Raw genomic sequence first — 15684 nt, 5'->3', positions numbered from 1 at the left:
CTCTCCCTCTCTCTCTCTTTCTTTCTTTTTTTTTTTTTGCTTTTTGGAGGTCAGTTGGTGTTAAGTAACGTGTCCAAGGTTACACGGCTAGTATTTTTGTGTAGGTGTTAAGTGTCTGAGGCCAGAACCAAACTTGGGTCCTCCTGACTCTGGGGCCGACGCTCTACTGACTGCACCACCTAGCCGCCCCAAAGAGGGAGTTTTTTTAAAGAAAATATTTAGTTCAGTTTTTATGTTTGCTTTTGATTTCTTTCTTAAATTTTTTTTGAATCTTGATTTTATAATACCTAGCATTTATATATTGCCTACTGTGTCCCAGGCACTGTGTCAAGTACTTTACAAATATCTAATTTGATTCTCAAAACAACCCTGGAAAGTAGGAGCTATTATTATCTTCATTTTATTATTGTGGAAACTGAGGCAAGCAGAGGTTAAGTGATTTGCCCAGGGTCACAGAACTAGGAAGTTTCTGAAGCCAGATTTAAACTCAGATCTTCTTGATTCCAGGCACAGAGCTCTATCCACTGTGCCTTCTACCTACTCTAGTAGAGGACAACTAAATAATCGTAGGAGAATATTCATCTGTTCTGCAAGGGGTACATTATGTAGTATATACACATATATGCATACACGTGTGTGTGTGTGTGTGTGTGTGTGTGTGTGTGTGTGTACAGTTTGGTGGCGCAATGAGCCTGGACAAGACATTTAGCTGTTATTTGCATTAATTTTCTCAATTATAAAATGGGGATAATAATAGCATCTACCTCCCAGGATTTTTTTTTATGATAAACGAAGATAATACTTATAAAACATTTGACATAGTCTTTGGCACATGGTTGTTGCTTAATAAATGCTTATTTCCTTTGGTCCTTATGAAGAACATGGACTGTTAAAATTGCAGATTAGTGAATATAATAAAACTGATATTATAATTATAAGAGCATCAATTTAAAATTGGAATGTACCTTGAAGGTTGTCTACCCCAAGCCTCTCATTTTATAGATGATAGCTGAGATCTGGAGAAGTTAAATGACTTCCCCCCAAATCATATGGGGATTCCTGCTAAAAGCAGGATTCAAACCCAGGTCTTCCAACTTCAGATTTAAAGTCATATATGATGCTGCCACAATTGTTACTTCAAAAGGAACCTCTAGGACAGCACTGTAAAGTAAACAAAATCACCAAAGATCTAAAGATCATAGCTTTAGAGCTGTAAGGGACCTCAGGAGGCCATCTGGTCCAATCTTCTCATTTCACATGAGGCTAAGATCACAAAAGGAGAAACCAGCAGATCTGGGATTCAGCCAACTTTTCTGACTCCATCTTTCTTTCCATTGCCCTAACACTGTCTTCCATATTCTTTTAAAAATGTCTATGAAAGATGATTTGAGGCTTGGCAACAATGAAATGACATTACCACCACCACCACCACCACCACCACCACCATCATCATCATCATCATCATCATCAGTTGTTGTTATTGTAATAGTCATAGTTGTATAGTCCTAGTTGCAGCAGTACTTTTACATGATAAAACAGATATTTAGATTATTTTCTTTGTCAATGTATAATTAGAGAACTGTACTTAGAGAGATGTTCCATTTTCTGCAAGAACAGAGAGTTAGTACTTTTAATGTTTTCCTATATGCCTGAAAGAAATGAGAAACCAATTTTTAAAATCATACATTTAAAGCTGGAAGGGAACTTGGAGGTCCATTTAGTCCAATTCTTAACTTCTCCTTCTAGTATGGTCCCCCTTGGCAATTTGATGAATACTGCAAACTCCTCTTGAGAATAATGTTTTTACATTCATAAAATGAAATACATAGGATTACAAAGGAGGCAAATATATTGAAACCAAAATTATAAAAATATTAAAAAAAACCCTAGTTTATGGATCCTATATTAAGACCCTCCAAATTTCAGAACAATTTCCTCATTTTACAATTGAGGAAACTAAGATCCATAAAGTTTTGATTTGTCTAAGGTCACAAAGGTTGAAAGTGCCAGATCTAGACCTGAACTTAGGTCTTTTTGACTCTAAATCAACTACCCTTTTCTACACTACACAGTGCATCAAATGAAAAACGAAACAAAACACAAAACAAACAAACAAAAACAACGTGGAACCAGTTAGAAATGCCTCATAAATGGGGATTAGGTAAAAAAAAAAAACAAAGGACAATCAATATGTGTGTGTGTGTAATATATACATATTGGATATATTACACACACATACATATGTGTGTGTATATGTACATACAAACACAGAAATACTGGAGTGATTTGCAATTTCCTTCTCCAGTTCATTTTATAGATGAAGAACTAAGGCAAATAGGGTTGAGTGACTTGCTCAGGGTCACACAGTAAGTATCTGAGGCTGGATCTGAATTCAGGAAGATGAGTGTTTATGGTTCCCAGCCTCATGCTCTAACACTGTACCATCGAGCTGCCCTATAATTATACATTTTATACATGTACATATATAATATTTAATTATATATCATATGTAACCATATGTTAAATATAACCATATATCATATACATATATAAAACCATATATAATGTATATACACATACACACATATATACACGGAGAGAAACATAGTCATTATGACTATTTGCCTTTATTTTATAAGAATTTTATGTTAGAATAAAAACAAGCATATACCGAAAGATAAAATGAAGTTGATAAAAGGTCTTACAGCAATCATTTTTAATATTTATCTTTAGTTAGCTCAGAACAACCCAAGTCAGAGATACCATCTATTCCTCTAAAAGAGCTGATTCTCTTTTTTTTTTTGGATTTTTTACTATTACAAATCAGCAAAATTGAGGTAAATAAAGTTACTTAACAAATCAACAGAGTGACCAATAAAATCCTAAATATTTACCTGCCTGAAAAGATGTTAAAGTAAGAACTTTTAGGTCTGCTTGAATAACAAACACACCCAAGGAATGTAAGCAAGTAATTTCCTCTAATGAAACCAATAAATCACATAGTAGGCAGAAAGTTTGGAATCAGCCTTTCTATGAATTACACAGGAAAAGAATCCTGTAAAGTAACTGCAAATCTATTGATTGTTCCATTTTTCTGATGAAAGTTTGGAAAGAGGAAGCAAAAATAGTATCTTCTTAACTTCGCAGGAAGACAAGGTATTATCTGTGTTTTAGGATTGAGAGAAAATGAAAACAAAGTATTATAGGAGTATATTGAGAAGTTAACACTATTAAATGATCAGTGGAGCTTCATTTCAGTAACATGATATTATCTCCAATGAACATGTGACAATACTAGCTAGCATTTATAATGTCTGTAGGTTTGTCCAGTGCTTTATGTGATATCTCATATGATCCAGACAACAACATTGTGAGTTAGGTTTATTATTATCTCTATTTTACGGATGAGGAAACTGAGGCAGACTGTCTTGTGTCTGAGGCAGGATTGGAACTCTGGTATGCCTGTCTCCCATACCAGTTCTTTATCCACTGTGTCACGTAGATGTAGTTTGCCACCATGGTCATCAAAAGAGGCATATCCTCTTTTCACATTTTGAGTCATTTTAATTTTTCTATCAGCGGAAGAATGTCTAACCTGTTGGATGACAGACTCGGGATAACAATAATGATGATAATAACAGCAACAGCGATAACTAACAAAGCACTTTCAGGTTTGCATAGGGCTTTACAAATATCCCATTTTATCTTCACAACCTTGGGGGGAGATAGGTATGATTCTTATCCCAACTGAGGCACACAGAGGTTAAGTGATTTGTTCAAGACCACGCAGTCAGTAAATGTTTGAGGTAAAATGAAAAGTTTTCTTCCTGACTCCAGGAACAGTGCTCTATTCATTGTGCCATATTTAGATGTCTAAAGTTCACAACCAGAACAAGAATGAAGGACTGCAAGATGAAATTTGAGAAGTACATGCCAAGTCCAAAAAAAAGTCAATCTTACTAGGGGAAGATTTAGAGCACATGGCTAAAGCAGGAAAGATGCAAAAAATCTGAGTATTTCAGTGAATTTGGAACTCAGTATGTGCCTTTAGTATGACCCAGTAGCCCAAAAAGCTAATTAATTCATAAGTGACCTAGAATAGTAAAATAGTAGTCTTGCAGTACTATTTATGTCCTGATCAGAACACATCTGGAATATTATAGTTAGTTTTGGGGGACACATTTGAGAATTAACATTAATAAACTAGAGAACATTCAAAGAATGGTGGCCAGTTACTCAGTCATTTAATGTGTATTGAGAGCCTACTATGTTCCAGGCACTGTGCTAAGAGCTGGGGATACAAAGAAAAATAAAAACCACTCTGATCTTAAGGAGTTCGCAATCTAATAGGACTGAGGGAAGGGACAGCAGACAAACACCTATGTAATACAACCCAGAAACAGAAAAAAATTTCAATGGTCAACTGAAGGGAGACATTAATATTTAGGAAGATCAGGAATGTCTTCAAGTAGAAGACAGGATTTTAGTTGAAACTTGAAGGAAGCCAGGAGGTCCAAATGAGAAGGGAGAGGATTACTAATATGGAGAACATTGGTGAAAAGATTCTGTGTCAGGGGAAAGTGTCCTCTTGGTGGGACAGAAGGAGGCCAGTGTCACTGGATCACAGAGGGATGATGCATGTAAGGTGTAAGAAAACTAGAAAAAATGGCATGGGTCAAGTTAGACTGCCAAACAGAAGATTTCATATATGATCCTGGAGGTAACAGAGAGTTGATAGAGTTTATTGACTAGGGAGATGATAGAATCAGACCAGTACTTTAGAAAGATCACTTTGCAGCTGAATAGAGGATGAACCAGAATGAGAAGAAACCTGAAACAGAGAGATAAGTAAGCAGACTATTGCCATAGTACAGGTATGAGATGATGAGAGCCTACCCTGCTGTAGTGGCAATGCCAGGGGAGAGAAGGGGGAATATTGGAGATGTTACAAAAGTAAAATTGACAACATATTGGATATGGGGCAGGGTGAGAGAGAATAAGGAGTTGAGGGTGATACCTAGGTTGCGAATCAGGGTTACTGAGAGGAAAGTGGTACCCTCTTAGCAAAAGGAATGCTAGGAATAGAGGAATGGCTGTTTTTAGGGGGGTGAGTCCAGTTTTGGACATGTTGATTTTAGCCTGCCTATGGGACATCTTGTTCAAGATATTCAACAAGTAGTTGGAGATGTGAGACCTTACAAGTCTATGAAGTGGTTAGAGCTGGATGAGTTGATTTGAGAATCATCAACAAAGAGATGATACATTGGAATTGAATAGATTACCAAGCAAAAAGAGTGAAGAAAAGGTGCCCAGGACAGAGCCCTGAAGGATATTGTTGGATAGCAGGTGTATTCTGGATGAAGATCTAGGGGTAGTAAGCTAGGTAGTGGGAAAACCAGGAAAGAGTAATGATGAAAATCTACAGAGAAGAGGGTATCAATGACTGAAAATCAGAGGCTACAAAAAAGGTCAAGATGAATAAATACTGTGGCAGAAGGCATCTGAGTGATATGAGATGAGGAGGAAGGAAGATGGAGGGGCTCTCAGCAAACGGCCTCATTTTTTCCTCCAGTAAAATATGAAACAAGGTTCTCAGCTGAGAGAGTGGGGAAAGGGAAAGCCATGGAAAGTTGGAGGGGAGATGAAAAGATTTGAAAGAGCCACTATGACTCTATGACAATCAAGTGACATAGACAAGAGATGCCATAAAAGGATTAGCGGAAGGAATTGGAAACTTTTGAATTGGAGAATAGAAGAGTGAGTGAGGTGGGAGGAGAAGATATGAGTGCTATCTTCAAGTATTTGAGGGCTTGACATGTATAAAAAGGATGCAGCTTGCTCTGCTTGTCCCCAGAGGGATGAATTAGGAGCAAGGAATTGAGGTTTCAGGGAGACAGATATCTGCTCAATTTAAGGTATGCTTTCTTAAGAGAAAGAGATGTTCAGAATTGGAACAGGCTGCCTCAGGAGGCAGGGACTTCTCCTTTCTTGACATTTCCAAGCAAAAAGTTGTTAGGCAGGTTATAGGAAAGGTCCTTATTTAGGTATGTCTTGGACAAGATGTCCCTTCCAACTCTGAGATTGTAAAGCTGATGTCGGGAAGGTTCCATAAAAAATATAGACAGGTAGATAAACTGGACCAATCTCCATATTTGTCATTTTCTTTTGTAGGGACCTGTAATATCATTTAGTCAAGGTAATGCCTTCTATTCAGCAGCTTCAGAGATTTGTCTAGGGGCACTAAGTGATTAAGTGACTTGTCCTGGATCTCAGAGCCACTACATATCTGTCCTAGGAAAGGCTGGTTATCTCCACTACTCCACATTAACATATATGTATGCATATATGCAGATATATTTATGTCTAATTGCCTCCAATGATAAATAAGAAGACCAACTTAATATTGAATTTTTAAAGTATCTTTTAAATATCACATTATGAACAAACATATATAATTGTTATTCAAATTGAAAACTATTTTTTTCTTTCAAATGAGATGATAAAGTGCTTAGTACAGTGATTGGTATGTAGTAGGTGCTTAATAAATTCTTGTTCCCTCTTCACATTTTTACTAACCAAATTGTTAATACTTGACTCTCATTCTAACTTAAGGGAAAAATTTCTAATTACTTCCATATGTAATTATCCATGACTGTATAGGGTTTCCTAAAATTCTCAGAGCAGTTTTAAACTTTAATAGACTTTTGGTAAGCCCTGTCTATACATGTGCTCAGTCATACTCATGTACACACACACACACACACACACACAGGCACACCACACAATTTATCAGATTCAGGAGGAATGCTAGCTATTTTCCTTTTGAACTTTGTGTCTAGTATCAGATTTGCTGTTCCACAGGCAAATTGTGCAAATGTTTCTGTCCCCATAGAAAATTCTCCATTACTTTCAAATGACCATTTTGTTTCTTTTTAGAGTTTTTAAAAGTTTAATACTTTAGTCACGAAACAATTATCTTTTAATTAGTGAACCTACTATTTTGAGTAATTTTTTAATGAAAAAAAAAGTAAAACAAGTATCCCCATTTTAACTACTTTGGCTAGATCTATTCTGATCATTAAAAAATTTTTTTTGTTTCTTTTTCTCTAAAGCTGTCAAGGATATAATGAAAAAGTGTCAAAATTGTAATAAAATAAAGCTATAATTGTGTACCTTAGAAACCTGGGCCGCTAAGAAACTGCATGCAGATTCACAAATTTGACCAGTTTTCCAATTTCAGGGTTCTCTTTTGGGTCCCCAGAGGCACATTTCCATTTACCAAGAGACTTTCACTGAATACAAAAGGCAACAACCATATTAAATATTTCTTCATGGGCAAATAGGCAGTAGATGGTGCTTAGATTGTGACTTTAAGAAGATATTGACTCTGTTAGGCAGAGGTAAAGAGGGTGTGTATTACAAAAATGTCAATAGCCTTGCTTTGCTTTTTGGCCAATTGTTAGACTATGAAAACTTCAGTTAGGCTGTTGGTGTCTGGCTGTCCTTTTACTCACTTATTAATTCCCTAGCATGCTCTTCATAGAAACTCTCTCCACCCCTTTTCTTCCCTTTTCATTTTTCTAGTCTTTCTGCTCCTTGCCTCCTCCCAATAGTACTACTGTGGTGGACAGCTCCATTTCCTACCCACTACCCAGGGTGTATAAGGTTGTCTGATGTGTGCTTCCTTTACTCTCCTCCTCCACACCTCAAAATTTCTTCATGTTTCATCTATTCTCATCTTCATCCTTCTTTTTTACAAAGGAGCAAATGTATTTATTCCCTTTCGTTGCTCACATCTCTGCCTGAGTATTTGTCCTTTTGTTCATTCCTGTTCTCAAAATACCAATACCTAAATAAATGATATAAACTTCTTTTTATCCTAGTCACCCCCCTCCCACACACATACAACTTTTACAGAATTGCAAAATATTGGGCAGAAACCATGAAAGGTGACCAAAGTTGTATATTGATACAAAATGATCCATTTTCCCATCTCTTCATAGCACTTTTAAAAACACTAATTTAATAAAAAAAAAAACACTGTTGTTTTTTTAAGCTTAATGGTTTTTTTCACATCAATTAAATATTTGTTAAGTTGCCAGGTACTGTGCATTCCAGGAATACAAGTAGAAAGGATAAAACAATCCCTACATATAAGGTACTTATATTCTAATGGGGAAAGAACTGAGTATACACCCACACACCCACACAACATAAATGTGAAATAGAAACACCAATGTATAAAAGTAGTTGAATACAGGGTTGTTTGGGAAGGAGGGTACTAACAGGGCAGGATCAGGAAGGATTCTATGCAGTAGATGGTGCCTGCTTATACCTTTAAGGAAGGGGCTGTCTCTGTCAGGCAGAGGTAAAGAAGAAGTGTGTTTCAGCCAGTTGGAGATAGGAGATGGGGTGCTATATAAGAAGAATAGAGAGAAAGCCCATCTGCCTGAATTATGGGGTACAGGAGGGTAATAATGTCCAGTGAGGCTGGAGAGAGAGATTGGGGCCAGGTTGTGTAGAGCTTTAAAAGCTGTATTTTTGTTGTTCAGTAGTTTTCACTCTTTGGGACCCCATTTGGGGTTTTTCTGGCAAAAATGGTAAAATGGTTTGCCATTTCCTTCTCCAGTGCATTTTACAGATGAAGAAACTGAGCCCAACAGGGCTAAGGTCAAACAACTTGTAAGTCTGTGAGGTTAGATGAAGCCTCCTGCCTCTAGGCCTGGTACTCTATCCACTGTGCTATCTGGCTTACTGGAAGCTAAAAAGAAGAGTTTATATATTTCCCTAAAGGCAATAATCACCAAATTTTAGAACTAGAAGAGGATACATTGGCTACCTAGTACAAACTCTGTATTTCACAGAAGAGGAAACAGGTCCCATAAGGCTAAATGGCTTACAAAAAGTCATATAGACAGTTGATGTCAGAACTCAAACTTTGATTTCTTTGAACTTTTTTTCTTTCAAACTTTGACCTCTTCTTTGGTGCTATTAGCACGGTACATTAAAAGCTGGTGGTCTGTGTAACAAAAAGGGGGACATTTGACTTGGGGAGGAGTGCACTGACTACTATTGGTTATGTTATGTGGACCATTGGATAGGCCTAGACTGCTAAACAAAAAGTGAGATTAATAAACAGCGACAAAAAAAATCAGTTCTCTGTAATAAAAACTATTTGGTAATAGTTCACAGTAGGAATTAAGAGCAGACTAGATAAGCAAGTATCTGAAATGATAAAAATCAATGATATATTGTTCAATTAAAATGAAAACTACTTTGGAGAAGATTTTACTTTTTGACAATACCTGAGGGAAAACAATTTAGGCAATATTAAATGTACTTAAAATCTTACACCACATACTACAATAAGCTCAAAATGCATACACAGTCTGAACATTAAAAGTTACACACACAATGGAAGAAACTTATAACAGGTACTTTTCATACTATGGCTAAGGGCAAGTACTTAGTCAGATAAGAGATACAGGCAATGTCAAAATAAAATAGGTCATTTCAGTCTTATGAAAATGAAGAGCCTTTGCTTAAAGTAAGATTATGAAAAGAAACCATTCATTGGGAATAAGTTCTTTTTAAAAAAAATTATTTTCATTACTTTTGTTATTGACATACTCAATTATGTTAATAGTTTTTCTTTTGTTTCTTTGTTTGTACTTTTTTTTTTTTTTTGCTTTTTGGAGGGGGAAAGGAAGGACAATTGCCCAAGGTCACACAGCTAGTGTGTGTTAAGTGACTGAGGCCGGATTTGAACTTAGATCCTCCTGACTCCAGGGTCAGTTCTCTATTCCTGTGCCACCTAGCCACCCCTGAGAATAAGTTCTTACAGAAAATATTCAAGATATGTAGAAATCTAGCAAAAATAATAAATGAAGATAGATGTATATAGCATTTGCTAGTTGTGTACTTTGTTTAAAGTCGTGTGCTAATTATGCACTGGGGACAATAATGGAAAAGTAAGCTAGTCCCTGCTCTTGGAGCTTACTTTCTAATGGAGTAGACAATGCATATAGATATACACAAACAAAAGACATTCCCCAACAGATAAGTGGTCAAAGGACACAAAGTATTCTTAATAGAAAAACTGCAAAGTATTACAACTATATGAAATATTGTTCTAAATCACTAGTAATAAGAGAAGTGAACATCAAAATAGACCTGAAATTTCATTGCCTATCCAGAAAACTGCAGATATGACAAAAAATGGAAATAGTCAACATTGGAGGGACTGTGAAAAAACAGGAACACCAGTTCACTGTTAGAGTCATTATGAATCGGTTCATAAATAACCGGGAATGACATTTTAATAATGACTAAAGTGTCAATACCCTTTGACCCATAGATTCCTCTGCTGGGAATAAACCCCAGGCAGGAGGTCAAAGAAAGAAATAAAAGATATGAACACACACACATATACACATATGAACACACACACACGCACACCCTCCTTGGAAACAAAGTAGATTCCCGTTAAATGGGAAATGGCTAAACAAATTGTGGTATATGACAGTTCATAATAGTAACATTTACATATCACATTAAGGCTTGTAAAGTACTTTACATGTATGATCTCATAATCTGGAGAAGTGAGTACTATCCTTACCTTTATTCCACAAATGAAGAAAGTGAGATTCAGAGAAGTTAAATAACTTGAGTCATATAGATAACAAGTACATGAGGGAAGATTTAAACTTGGGTCTGCTGACTGCAAGTCAGGGACTCTATTTACTACATTAAACTGCCTCTAGAATATTGATCTATAAGAAGAATTTATATGAAAAATTCATAGAAACTTAGGATGAACTGATACAAAGTAGATTAAACAAAACTGGGAAAGCAATATAAACAGTGACAACAAAAATATAAATGAAAGGAACAAAAACCCAAAGTGAAATCCAAATAATTCTAATGACCAAGGTTGGCCCTAGTGAAAAGTTGAGAAAATTTACCTTCCTCTGTTCTTTGAAGAAATGGGGGGGGGGGGGAATGGAGCCAAGATGGTGGCATAGAAGCAGGAAAACTCCCTGTACTTCCCCCATAACCACCTGAAATGCCTATAAAATATGACTCTAAACAAACTTTGGACCTACAGAACCCACGAATTGACAGAGAGAAGTGAATCTCCCATTGAAGGCAGCCTGGCAGGCTGGCAGGAAGGGTCCATCTCAGTGCACTGGGAGCAGAGCCCAGAGCCCAAGTGAGTGCACAGTTTTAGCCCCAGGGCAGCCCTGACCAGCAGCAGCTAGAGGGTACTTGGGGAGAATAGATCACTAGCAGCTGTGGTGGTTTCCAGAAATATCAACCCATAAATGCCAAAGACAAAGTGAAAAGTCAATGTAGAACTCTGTTGGAACGAGGGGGGTAAAAGGCACAGTCTGACCTCTGCCCCCAGAGCGAGAAGCAGGAGAAGTGCAGCAGCCATGCAGCCACCTCCATGTGGCTGCTTCAGAGCTCCCAGCCTGCAGATTGTAGGGGGGCCAAGCAATCATTCAGGGGGTAATTGCTCTTTCTTTAACCTGCCTGGATCTAGATTGCATTCTTGGGTGGTTGTCCTGAGGTGTGTGACCAGAGAGCCAGAGCATGTAGGGGCTATAGAGATGGCACCCCCCCCCCCCCTAATAGCTCTGGCAGCTGTGAAAACCCTAGTGATTCATAACAAAGTCAGAACTCCTGTACCAAAAGCTTCCAAGAAAAATTTGAATTGGTTATAGGCCATGGAGGAGCTCAAGAAGGATTGTGAAAATCAAGTAAGAGAAGTGGAGGAAAAATTGGGAAGAGAAATGAGAATGATGCAAGAAAATCATGAAAAGAGAGGCAACAACCTGACTGAAGAAAATAACACCTTAAATATAGATTAACTCAAATGGCAAAAGAGGCCAAAAAAGCCAATGAGGAGAAGAATGCCTTAAAAAGCTGAATTTTCCAGATGGAAAAGAATTTCAAAAGCTCACTGAAGAGAATAATTCTTTCAGAATTAGATTGGAACAAATGGAAGCTAATGACCTTATGAGAAATCAAGATACTATTAAACAGATCCAAACAAATGAAAAAATAGAAGACAATGTGAAATATCTCATTGGAAACAGCACTGACCTGGAAAATAGATCCAGGAGAGAGAATTTAAAAATTATTGGACTACCCTGAAATTCATGATCAAAAAAAGAACCTAGAAATCATCCTTCAAGAAATTCTCAAGGAAAATTGCCCTGATGTTTTAGAACCAGAGGGCAAAATAGAAATTGAAAGAATCCATTGCTCACCTCTTGAAAAAGATCCCAAAAAGAAAACTCCTAGGAATATTATAGCCAGGTTCCAGAGTTCCCAGATCAAGGAGAAAATATTACAAGCAGCCAAGAAGAAACAATTTGAATATTGTGGAAACATAATCAGGATAACACAGGATCTAACAGCTTCTACATTAAGGGATTGAAGGACTTGGAATATGATATTCCAGAGGTCAAAGGAGCTGGGATTAAGACCAAGAATCACCTACCCAGCAAAACTGAGTATAACGTTCCAGGGGAAAACATGGTCATTCAATGCAAATAGAGGACCTTCAAGCATTTCTTCATGAAAAAACTAGAGTTGAATAGAAAATTTGACATTCAGATACAAGAAACAAGAGAAGCATGAGAAAGTAAACAGGGAAAAGAAATCACAAGGAACTTATCATAGTTGAACTATTTTTAATATATATTAATATATAATATATTTATTTTTAATTTATTAAATAATAATAATTATAAATATATTTTATTTATTAAATATATTATAAATATATTTTATTTATATAATATATTATAAATATATTATTATAAATAATATTATTAATATATAATAATATAAAAAATAAAAACACTAATTGTAACTTATGAAACTTTTCTCAGTATGAGGATAGTTGAAGGGAATATAAATAAATAAATGAATATATATATATATATATGTGTATGTGTGTGTGTATACATACATATATATGTCTATACAAGAGGGTATATATTTGCATATGAATACATATGCCAGTGTGTGTATTTATGTGTACAGGTATACATAGACAGAGGGCACAGGATCAGTTGAATAGGAAGGGATGATATTTAAAAGGTGAAATTGAGAGATGAGAGGAATACAATGAGGGGAGATGGGGAGAGACAGAATGGGGAAAGTTATCTCATATAGAAGAGGCAAGGGATAAATGTTACAATGGAAGGGAAGAACAGGAAGGCAAAAGGCAATGAGTCAACCTTACTCTCGTTGACTTTGGCTTAGGGAGGGAATGACATACGCACTAAATTGGGTATTTTGCCCTACCGGAGAGTAGGGGGGAAGGGGATGAGAGGGGAAATGATGGAGGGGAGGGCAGGTTGGGGGGGAGGGTATTTAGAAGCACACACTTTTGAAAAGGGACAGAGTCAAAGTAGAGAATAGAACAAGTGGGGGTGGGATAGGATGGAGGGAAATATAGTTAGTCTTTCACAATATATCCACTATGGAAATGTCTTGTGTAACTAAACATGTACAACCTATATTGAAATGCTTATCTTCCCAGTAAGGGTGGGTGATAAAGGAGGAAGAGAAAGAATATGGGATTCAAAGTCTTAAAATCAAATTTTTAGAAATCAGCTCATTTTATGTCACACAGCACAATGAGCTCAAAATGGATATGCAATCTCAATAATAAAGTTCAAACCACAAAATAAAAATGGGGAACTAGAGATGTGAGACACAATATATGCTATCATACTTGGGCTATGTTATGCTGCTTGGTTTTGCTGAAAAACTTTTTTCTCCCTGTCTCTTTTTTAATCTTTCTTACAAGTGTAGGGTATAGAGAGATTAAAAATTAATGGTATATCTAAAAAACAATTCAAATAAAAGCAAAATAACATTTTAAGAATCAAGTTCAATTTACACAAAAATTTTCCACCTGTAGAGCCATTGCTGTCTTTGTTATTGAGATTTCTATTGATGCCATTAGTTATGTTCTCTCATCTATTCATTGAGTTTTCTAATTTACAAATATCATGCAGTCAGTTTAGGATATATCCCATTTTTTAAATCTTTCCCAGAATGAAGAATTAATTTCTTAGAAAATAACATCAGGCAATCCAGAACAAAACCACCACCAACACACACACACACACACACACACACACACACACACACAGCAACAACAACAAAGAAATAACAGTAAATCTAACCTCCCCTTCCCCCAAATTAATGCAAAATAAAATTTAGAACACTTAAAAAATCCATCTTGAATTTTAATGAAAACCACATCATTAACACAATTCTTTACAAGTCCCACACATTGAATGCATATTAAGTAACTGAGACAGTAATAATTTCAATTAGTTGTTTGAAAGAACTGAGGATAACACAGGGGTTAGATGGGCTTGGTTGCAATTAAAAGAAATCTTCTTTGGCTTAATTAACTACTAATGAAAGACATGAGAATTTCTTAGAAAAAGACAGACTACATCTAGAACTAGAATCTTATTCTATATATTCTAGAATATATATTCTATATAATAATAATCTATTATTACAATATTTTCATAAATGAAGTGTCATAGCAAAATGAGACATCCCATTGATTTTATTTTCTAGTAAAAATTTTGAATGAATTAGCACGTCAGTTTCCAAATTTTTAAAAGCTGAACTATACTAAGTCTGAGCAGGGAAATGGGTGGCTTTATTTCGAGGATTCTTTGAAAACTGTTGATGGGCTGTAAGTCCTAAAGAGTTTTTTTTCTTTTTCTTTTTCCTTTTTTTTTTTTTTTTAGCTTTCTCTTATATTTAGCATGCAGCAAATTTCATTGTAAAGAGAATTGATGATGAGGAGGGTTAGTATTAATTCCTTCAAGCACTTTACCTAAGTATAAACATATTCAACTCTTTAACTTCTCATAAGCCTTAACAGTGGTGGAACATGTGCTCTTTCTTCCCCAATCATGTCATGTCACAGTGTAGCTTAACCATCCATCTTTCCATGACTAGATCACTGACCTAGCATTTTGGGGGACTCAATGGTGTGTTGCTCAGTCATTGTTGTACCTGACTCTTCATGACTGCATTTAGGGTTTTCTTGGCAAAGATACTGGAGTAGTTTGCTATTTCCTTCTCCAGCTCATTTTACAGCTGAGGATACTGAGGCAAACAGGGTTAAGTGACTTGCCTAGGGTCATGCAGCCAGTAAGTGTCTGAAACTGGATTTGGACTCATGAAGATGAATCTTCCTGACTCCTTGCCCTGTGTTCTATCCACTGTGTCATCTAGTAGTGAATTGTACTGTTTTTTTTTTTTATCACTTACTTTATATTATCTTCGTCTTTCCTTCATTTCACAAGTTAACTAATCAGATTAGGAAGAGAAGATCCCTAATTCACTAATTTAAAAATGAAATACAAAAAAAGTACAGTGATATTTCCAGAGGAGGATTGTGATTGACTCTTATATTTCTCTTTGTTGTTTATATGTCATTGAAAATGAATGAGTTGGCGGCTAGGTGGCACAGTGAATAGAGCACTGGCCCTGGAGTCAGGAGGATCTGAGTTTAAATCCGTCCTCAGACACTTAACACAAAAACTAGCCATATGACCTTGGGCAAGTCACTTAACCCCAATTGCCCTGCCTTCCCCTCTCCAAAAAGCCAAAAAAAATGAATGAGAAAGA

General features: G+C 36.2%; 1 protein-coding gene across 1 annotated transcript in view; it reads right to left on the bottom strand.

The window, feature by feature from the left end:
- PTH2R (parathyroid hormone 2 receptor) overlaps positions 1 to 15684 on the bottom strand; it is a 126208-nt gene that overhangs the window by 61486 nt on the left and 49038 nt on the right. The gene's annotated exons all lie outside the window — the stretch shown is intronic.

The sequence above is a fragment of the Petaurus breviceps genome, unplaced genomic scaffold (genome assembly GCF_028583685.1).
Source record: "Petaurus breviceps papuanus isolate PSGF00001 unplaced genomic scaffold, PetGlider_PUasm1.0 90903, whole genome shotgun sequence".
In the NCBI taxonomy this organism is placed as follows: domain Eukaryota; kingdom Metazoa; phylum Chordata; class Mammalia; order Diprotodontia; family Petauridae; genus Petaurus; species Petaurus breviceps.
The sequence above is the reverse complement of the archived record's forward strand: the minus strand, read 5'-3'. Positions and strand labels throughout refer to the sequence as shown.